Below are 8,296 nucleotides of genomic sequence, written 5' to 3'. Positions count from 1 at the left end.
ATATATATTTGTGCTTAGTCCTATCAACTATTTTCAACCTGGACCTTACAGAACCTTGATAGTACTGCAGATGGAAATGGAACAGCCTAGAACTGGGTTTTTTTTTCCTTCTCAAATAGTGTACTTAAATTTAGCCTATTTGTTCTTTTTAAACCTTGAAATATTAAGTGGCTGCAAGCCACTAACTTCTGGAATCATTACATGCATTGGAAATGCTGCATGTTTCCGTTTGAAAAGACCAAAATATAACCTTTTACGTATAACCCAACTATTGTTCATTCTTTCCTGCTTGCTTTCCGTACCTCTCTTTGATGTAACTTAATATTGTGCTGATCAAAGAGAAAAAAGTTTAGCTGTAATTTTAAATGTACTGCTCAAAGAAAGAAAAGCTTCCATGTAACTTTAAGTGCACTGCTCAAGGAGAACCGTTCCTGGCTGCATGCCAGCAATTGTGTATTTGGAGTGTAGAGCGCTGTAACAAGCTGTGCTTAAACTTGATAGATAAGGAAATGTGTATACGGACAAAAAGAAATCTTTAGCTGGCAGGAACTGTTAGCGTGAGAAAGCACATTAGCTATAAAAGGGAAAAACTTTTTTTTTTTATTAATGTGTGCCTTTTCTCCTCTGTCTTGCTGTATCTGGGACAGGAGATTGGAAATGCTCGGCTTATCCTTGATCACGAATAAAGCTGTATTGTTTCTTCCTGTTCAGAGTCTCATTGAGATCTTATTAGGATTCTGAACTAAAAACCTTACACTTATAGGAATTAATTCATTGTGACAGCAACATTGGTAGAGATACCAACAAGTAACTGTGAACTGTGAAGGGAGGAAAAATTATTATATTTATTTGGTTAGTAAAGGGACTCCATGAGTTATTTCCAAAATTACAAAGGCTTGCAGCTTAAAAGGGCATGCTGCTGAGATATGAAATGAAAGTGTTTAACATTTCAAATATTCTAGCAATTTGTTTTGGAAACTGAACACATTGTTTTATTCCATTATTCAGTTCTGATATTTAAGGGATCAACACTATCATGGGGATTGTAAACGTTTCCTTTATATTATAACATCTTTGCATGCAGTGTTGAGTTGGGTTGAATGAACACCCAACATACAGACAGACATATATGATCAAAATTTTAGATCCCTTCTGCTGACATTAACCAGACCATTAATTCATTCCACAGATTTCAGTAGATTTTTACTTTCCTTTATTTTATTCTAGTTTAGGAAAAATATTGCTAAATCTTATGGATAACATAAGATTTGAACTGAACTCTTTAGTCCTTCAACCAAAAAGCAATTTGATACATCTATCTGATTTCAAATTCCTTTAAAGTTTGTTTTTAAAAATACATTTGGAGAGAAATTCCCATGGAAACTCATATCTGAAGATTGTTTCAAGCAATTTCTGGATTTAGAGTTTTTATCGGTATAAGCTATAAAGTTACACTAGATATATTTTTAATATAGGAATCAACACCATGTTTTTACACTCTCTTTAATGAATAGCATTTAACATTAATTTCAATAAAGAGCTGTTATCATTGTAATTGTTATCACTGTAATTGTTCCCATGATACCTCCGGACCACATGGTCTTTTAAATACAATTTTCAAAACTATTTCCAAAATGGCTTAACAACATAAGAGAGTGAAGAGCATCAGAAATTTTAAGATTTGTTGATGACATACAAACATAAATATCTCCTTTCACAGACTATTCTTTCATGATGACCCATAGGAAAATAATTTTGCTCTTATATTAGAGGTAATTTGAAGAGTGGGCAACAGAATTTTATCTTCATTATTGCTTAAAAGATACAACCTCTAATATTTCAGCAATAGATTTTGCTCTAAAGCTGTACAAAATTTTCAAGTGTCATATCGACAGCCTCATGGACTGAATTCAATAGACAACAGTTCCTCAAAAAATTATAGATAGGAAGTAGTGACTGAAAAGGGATTGTTGTCTAGAAAATCAATCAGAATAGAGCTGGAGGGGACCTTGGAGATCTTCTAGTGCAGACATGTCAAACACAAGGCCCGGGGCCCGGATCCGGCCCACGAAGTGGTCTCATGCAGCCCGCAAAGCCATCCTGGAAACAGTGAGGGAACGCCCCCCACTGCCTTGTCCCTGGCCCAGAGACCCTCCTTCTGCCAGAGACCCTCAGATCTGTCCCACTCCTGCCCAGGCCCCCATATGCACCCTTGATGCCAACGATGTAGAGCTGGCCACGCCCACCCAGTAGGCCATACGCACTCTAGCCACGCCCACCCAGTAGGCCACACCCACCCCGGCCACACCCACCCGGCCCCCTGAGGGCAACCGCAATGCTGTTGCGGCCCTCAATGAAATTGAGTTTGACACCTCTGTTCTAGTGCATCCCCCTGCTCAAGCAGGAGACCCTATACCATTTCAGACAAGTCACTGTCCAGTCCCTTCTTAAAAACCTCCAGTGATGAAGCACCCACAAATTCTGAAGGCAAGCTGTTCCACTAATTAATTGTTCTCACTGTTAGGAAGTTTCTCCTTAGTTCTATGTTGCATCTCTCCTTGATCAGTTTCCACTCGTTGTTTCTTGTCTTGCCTGTTGGTGTTTTGGAAAATAATTTTTTTTTTAAATTCCATTTATATCCCGCCCTTCTCCGAAGACTCAGGGCAGCTTACAAGCTTAGCAGTAGCCTTCATTCTATGTATATGCCTGCTTATTAGGGCTTTTACACACACACACACACAAGCGGCATTATTACAAAGTCAGCTTAATTGCCCCCAACAATCTGGGTCCTCATTTTACCTACCTCAGAAGAATGGAAGGCTGAGTCAACCTTGAGCCTGGTGGGACTTGAACCTGCACTAATTGCAGGCAGCTGGTGTTACTTAAGGAGGCATTAGCCCACTGCTCCACCAAGGCAAGTTGACCCCCTCTTCTTTGTGACGGCTCCTCAAATACAGAAATACTGCTATCATGTCATCCCCCAGTCCTTCTTTTCTCTAGACTGGTCATACCCAGTTCCTGCAACCGTTCTTCATATGTTTTAGTCTCCAGGCCTTTAATCATCCTAGTTACTCTTCTCTGCACTTTTTCCAAAGTCTCAAAATCTCTTACTCAGGTTTTATAAAGCGGTACTAATACTTCACATAATTTTGATTCTATGCCTCTGTTTATACAATCAAGGATTATATCAGCTTTTTTGGCTACTGCCACACATTGCCTGCTCATATTTAAGTGACCATCTACTAGCCCTCCAAGGTCCCTCTCACAGTGCCTGTTTTTGAGCCAGATTTCGCCTAATCTGTACTTTTACCTTTGTTTTTTTCTGCCTAAGTGTAAAACCTTGCTTTTCTCCACATTAAATTTTATTTTGTTGGATAGGGTCTGTGCTGGACCAGTATGTAACCATCTGGCCAGAACATATACTTAAGAACTGTTTTAGAGTATTTAGCATTTACAGGGTTAAAGTTGTATCTTTAGCAGAATTGTATGTAAGAACATGTAGCATTTACAGGGTTAAACGCTATTTCCTTAAGACATGGCTTCTGGGAAATGTAATCTAGTTGTTAGTAAATCCTAAAGCTCAGACATGTCAAACACAAGGCCCGGGGGCCGGATCCGGCCCGCGAAGTGGTTTCATGCGGCCTGCGAAGCCATCCTGGAAACAATGAGGGAACAGCCCCCACTGCCTTGGCCGTGGCCCAGAGACCCTCCTTCTGCCAGAGACCCTCAGATCTGTCCCACTCCTGCCCAGGCCCCCATAGGCACCCTTGATGCGAACGATGTAGAGCTGGCCATGCCCACCCAGTAGGCCATATGCACTCAAGCCACGCCCACCAAGTAGGCCACGCCCACCCAGGCCCCACCCACCTGGCCCTCTGAGGGCAACTGCAATGCTGATGCGGCCCTCAATGAAATTGAGTTTGACACCCCTGCTATAGCTTATCTAGAACAGTGGGAGGAGTTTCAAAGTTTATTGGAGGATATCCTGGCTTTATGCCTTTGTATTATCTCTATACGAATCCAAGCATTGAGGCTTCTTTGCTCCGTACGAACATGGGGTGAATCTACCTTTATTTTTTTTACACTGCTAGAATGGACAGATATGCTCATGAACAGATGAACCTAACAGCAAACGTAAGTCTGCCTAGGATTCTTGATCAATAAATTTCTCTTTAAAACCGTTCTACAGAGTTTATGCTATTTGGATCAGAATCATAAAGCATCTCTAATTCATGGTTCCATCATAAGGTCCATTGTTCAAGTCTGTCAAGATCTTTTTGGATCTGGAGCTTATTTTCTGGGGTGTTGGTTCTTCCTGCCAGCTTAGTGTCCTCTGCAAATTTTATGAGTTCCCCTTCTCTACCCTCATTTAAGTCATTTATGAAGATATTGAAGAGTACTGGGCCTAAGACAGAAACTTGTGGTATCCCACTGCTTACTTCCCTCCATGTAGATGTAGCACCATTAAGAACTACTCATTGAGTATGGCTTGTCAGCCAGTTACAAATCATCTGGTAAGAGATTGCCGGCGGGTAACACCCAGGGATAGGGCCTTCTCAGTGGGGGCGCCTGCCCTTTGGAACCAGCTGCCAGTAGAGCTGAGGACTGCCCCCGACCTCTGTTCATTCTGCCGGGGCCTGAAGACCTGGCTCTTCGAGCTCTCTGGCCCAGGCTGCGGATTAATCTTATTTTAACTGGGGTTTTATTTAGGCAGGGACACATATAATTTCTTTTTTAAATTTGTTTTTAACTTTTGTATTTTGCTTTTTAATAACCCTGTAAACCGCCCTGAGTCCTCCGGGAAAGGGCGGTATATAAATGTAATAAAATAAATAAATAAATAAATCTGGTGATCATGCTGTCTACTCCACATTTTTCTAGCTTACCAAGAAGCAAGTTGTGCTCTACTTTTTTGAATGCCTTACTGAAATGTAAGTATACTATATCCAGGGCTTTTTTTGTCATAGAATGCTCAGAACGGAGTTCCGGCACCTTTTTGGGATGGAACCTTGTAGGGTAGGCAAGGCGGGTTGTATGACATGTGTGAGTTCCGGCACCTTTTTCTTTTACAAAAAAAAGCACTGACTATATCCATGGCATATCTCTGGTCTACTAATTTAGTCACTTTGTCAAAGAATGAAATAAGATTGGCTTGGCATGATCTGTTTTTAACAAACCCATGCTGGCTTCTTGTTTTAATTTTATTTGTTTCTAGATTTGTTTCTATCCTTTCCAATATTTTCCCATGTATTGATGTTAGGCTGATTAGTCTGCAGTTTCCTGAGTCTGTTTTTTTTTCTTTTTTGAAGATGGGGAACCACATCAGCTCTTTCCCAATCCTCAGGTATTTCCCTGTTGCTCCAGAATTTTGGAAAGATATGGTGCAATGGTTCTGAGATAACAACTGCCAGCTCCTTCAGAACTCTGAGATATAAACTGTTGGGTCCCGGTGATTTATATTCATCAATATCAGATAGGTATTCTCTTACCTTTTTCTTTCTTACGGTATTTTAATTTTTATTTCTAGTCTGATGTTTACAGTTACGTTTTTGGTAGATTGGGCTATAGTTTCTTTTTGTGTGAAGACTGATGCAAAGAATGAGTTAAGCAGTCCTCCTTTCTCTCTACTGCCTGTTACTTCTTTGCCATCTTCTCTTTTTCTCTTTCTCTCTTCTATGCTTTATCATTCTCTTTCTTCTATGCTTTTTAAAAAAATGTTTGCACAAAAGGCTGAATCTATTGGGTAGATTCTAGCCAGGACATCAGCAGTAGAAGCCCGGGGCCACTTGGTAAGATAGAAAATTGCTTTCTTTTTTGTAGTATTTTTTTAAAAAATTCAACATTTTAAAAGATTAGACCAGTGAAAAAGAAAAATATAACATAAAGATGACAACAAATGAACAAAGAAATAACAGTTGAACAGTTAGCATGGTGCTAACCATAAAGACCAGAATAATCTGATATACAAGGATATCACTTTCAAAAGATCAAGCCGATTCCAATGTAGAATGGTAATCTTTTCACAAGATCCTTCAAGAACTGCCTCTTAGCATGATTCCTGCTAAGAGACCCCTAGAATTGTTTTCTTCAACTACAGGAGGAAAGGCAGCAGAGAAACCTTAATTACAGGACTTAATCACAAGACTTAACTTGGGAACGGTGTAATCCAGATTGCACGCAGTTTTCGGATTCATGTAGCACAGCAGTACCACAACAACACATTTGGAAGGAAAGAGTTGTAGAAAACACACAATTCTGAATATATATATTTCATTCGTCTCACTAATGCTTGCTTGCAACTAGATCTTATGTATCTTGGCTCCATGTATATGTGTGTGGCTTAGATGTTAAAATCCTGAAATCTCACTTCTGTAACATAGTGTTGTGATCCAAATGTTGCAATAGAAAAAATCCTCATTTTTTCCAAAATAACAGCAATACGAATAGGTTTATAATTTCAGTGATTGCTGGGTGACGATCTGACATTTTTATAAATCACTAAGAAGGCTTAGACGACAAACAAAATGACATAATTATAAATTATGTTTATATTTATTTACTTTATTTATGACTTGCTGTAATCCAGTCGAGGATTTTCACAGATAAAGACAAGTGCTACTAAAAATTTCATAGTAAAAAATAAAAAAACAAAACAAAATAGAACTGCCAATAAACAAGAATATTTGTAGCTCAGAGTTGAAATGAGGGGTCCTTGGTGCTCTCTGAGCTTGGTTGTTTTTATGCCGACATTTCATTACCCAAACTCCCACGCCTTGCTAGCACTGATGATATAACTTCGTTTGGGAAATGAAATGTCTGCATAAAAACAACCAGGTTCCGGGAGTACCAAGGATCCCTCAAAATAATAATAATAAAACCCCAGCTACAAAATAAAAATAAATTGAGTTGGTTCCCAAATAGTCTATGAAAGGTGTAAAGTCGCGTGCTTCACATAGAGACGGACACAGAGCTGGGGTAGAGATGAATTTATTCTGAACAGAACGAACTGGGGAAACAGGGAAGCCTGGCGTCTATTTGTACCTACCCAGGTGGATGGCATCCAATCAGTTCAAACCTGGGCTTCCTGCCAGTGCAGGTGACAATGGGTGTAGATCCTGGCTTCCCACCAGGCTGACCATGCCTGGGGCTGTCAACAGCTTAACTCATAGGCTTATCCTTAGTGAGCAGTTATCGCCCGGAGCTGTCCAGCCCCTCTGCTGATTTGCACCATCAGCCTCCTGCTGTGCTGTCCTTTGTGTATGCTGGGAGGCATACACTGCAAAAGGACTCTGTTTTAAGCTGTTTGTAGAAGACAGGAAGCAAACCATTCTAATTTTAACTGGGAGAATGTTTCACATCATGAAGCAGCCCTCCTGCTCTCACTCCTCCTTATGTGGTCTATGACACCTTGCCATGCCCAACTCACCATAGCCAACTCATCATGGCCAATTCACCACAGCCAACATGTTACAGTCAACTCGCCACAACCGACTCGCCATGGGATAATTCAGCATGACCAACTCGCCAGGGACAACTTGCTGGGGATAAGAGTTACACAAGAGTTACACTAATATCAAAGAAATACAGTGTTCCCCTGAAAATAAGACCCAACCGGAAAATAAGCTCTAGCGCAGGGGTGTCAAACTCAATTTCATTGAGGGCCACATCAGCATTGCAGTTGCCCTCAGGGGGCCGGGTGGGTATGGCCTGGGTGGGCGTGGCCTACTGGGTGGGCGTGGCTAGAGTGCATATGGCCTACTGGGTGGGCGTGGCCAGCTCTACATCGTTCGCATCAAGGGTGCCTATGGGGGCCTGGGCAGGAGTGGGACAGATCTGAGGGTCTCTGGGCTACGGCCAAGGCAGTGGGGGGCCGTTCCCTCACTGTTTACAGCAGACATGTCAAACACAAGGCTCGGGGGCCAGATCTGGCCCGCGAAGTGGTTTCATGCGGCCCCCGAAGCCATCCTGGAAATAGGGAGGGAACGGCCCCCACTGCCTTGGCCCCGGCCCAGAGACCCTCCTTCTGCCAGAGACCCTCAGATCTGTCCCACTCCTGCCCAAGGCCCCCATAGGCACCCTTGATGCAAACGATGTAGAGCTGGCCACGCCCACCCAGTAGGCCATATGCACTCTAGCCACGCCCACCCAGTAGGCCACGCCCACCCAGGCCACACCCACCCGGCCCCTTGAGGGCAACCACAATGCTGATGCGGCCCTCAATGAAATTGAGTTTGACACCCCTGGTTTACAGGATGGCTTCACGGGCCGCATGAAACCACTTCGCGGGCCGGATCTG

General features: G+C 42.0%; 1 long non-coding RNA gene across 1 annotated transcript; it reads left to right on the top strand.

Moving 5' to 3' along the window:
* The first annotated feature begins 5,065 nt into the window (after positions 1-5,065).
* LOC310642470 lies at positions 5,066-7,379 on the top strand. The gene is made up of 3 exons (XR_014492913.1): positions 5,066-5,443; positions 5,928-6,931; positions 7,286-7,379. It is a non-coding gene; the product is annotated as an uncharacterized lncRNA (long non-coding RNA).
* Positions 7,380-8,296: the final 917 nt, after the last annotated feature.

Source organism: Vipera ursinii (genome assembly GCF_947247035.1).
Source record: "Vipera ursinii genome assembly, chromosome: 6".
Taxonomy (NCBI): domain Eukaryota; kingdom Metazoa; phylum Chordata; class Lepidosauria; order Squamata; family Viperidae; genus Vipera; species Vipera ursinii.
This window is presented reverse-complemented; position numbering and strand designations above follow the sequence as displayed.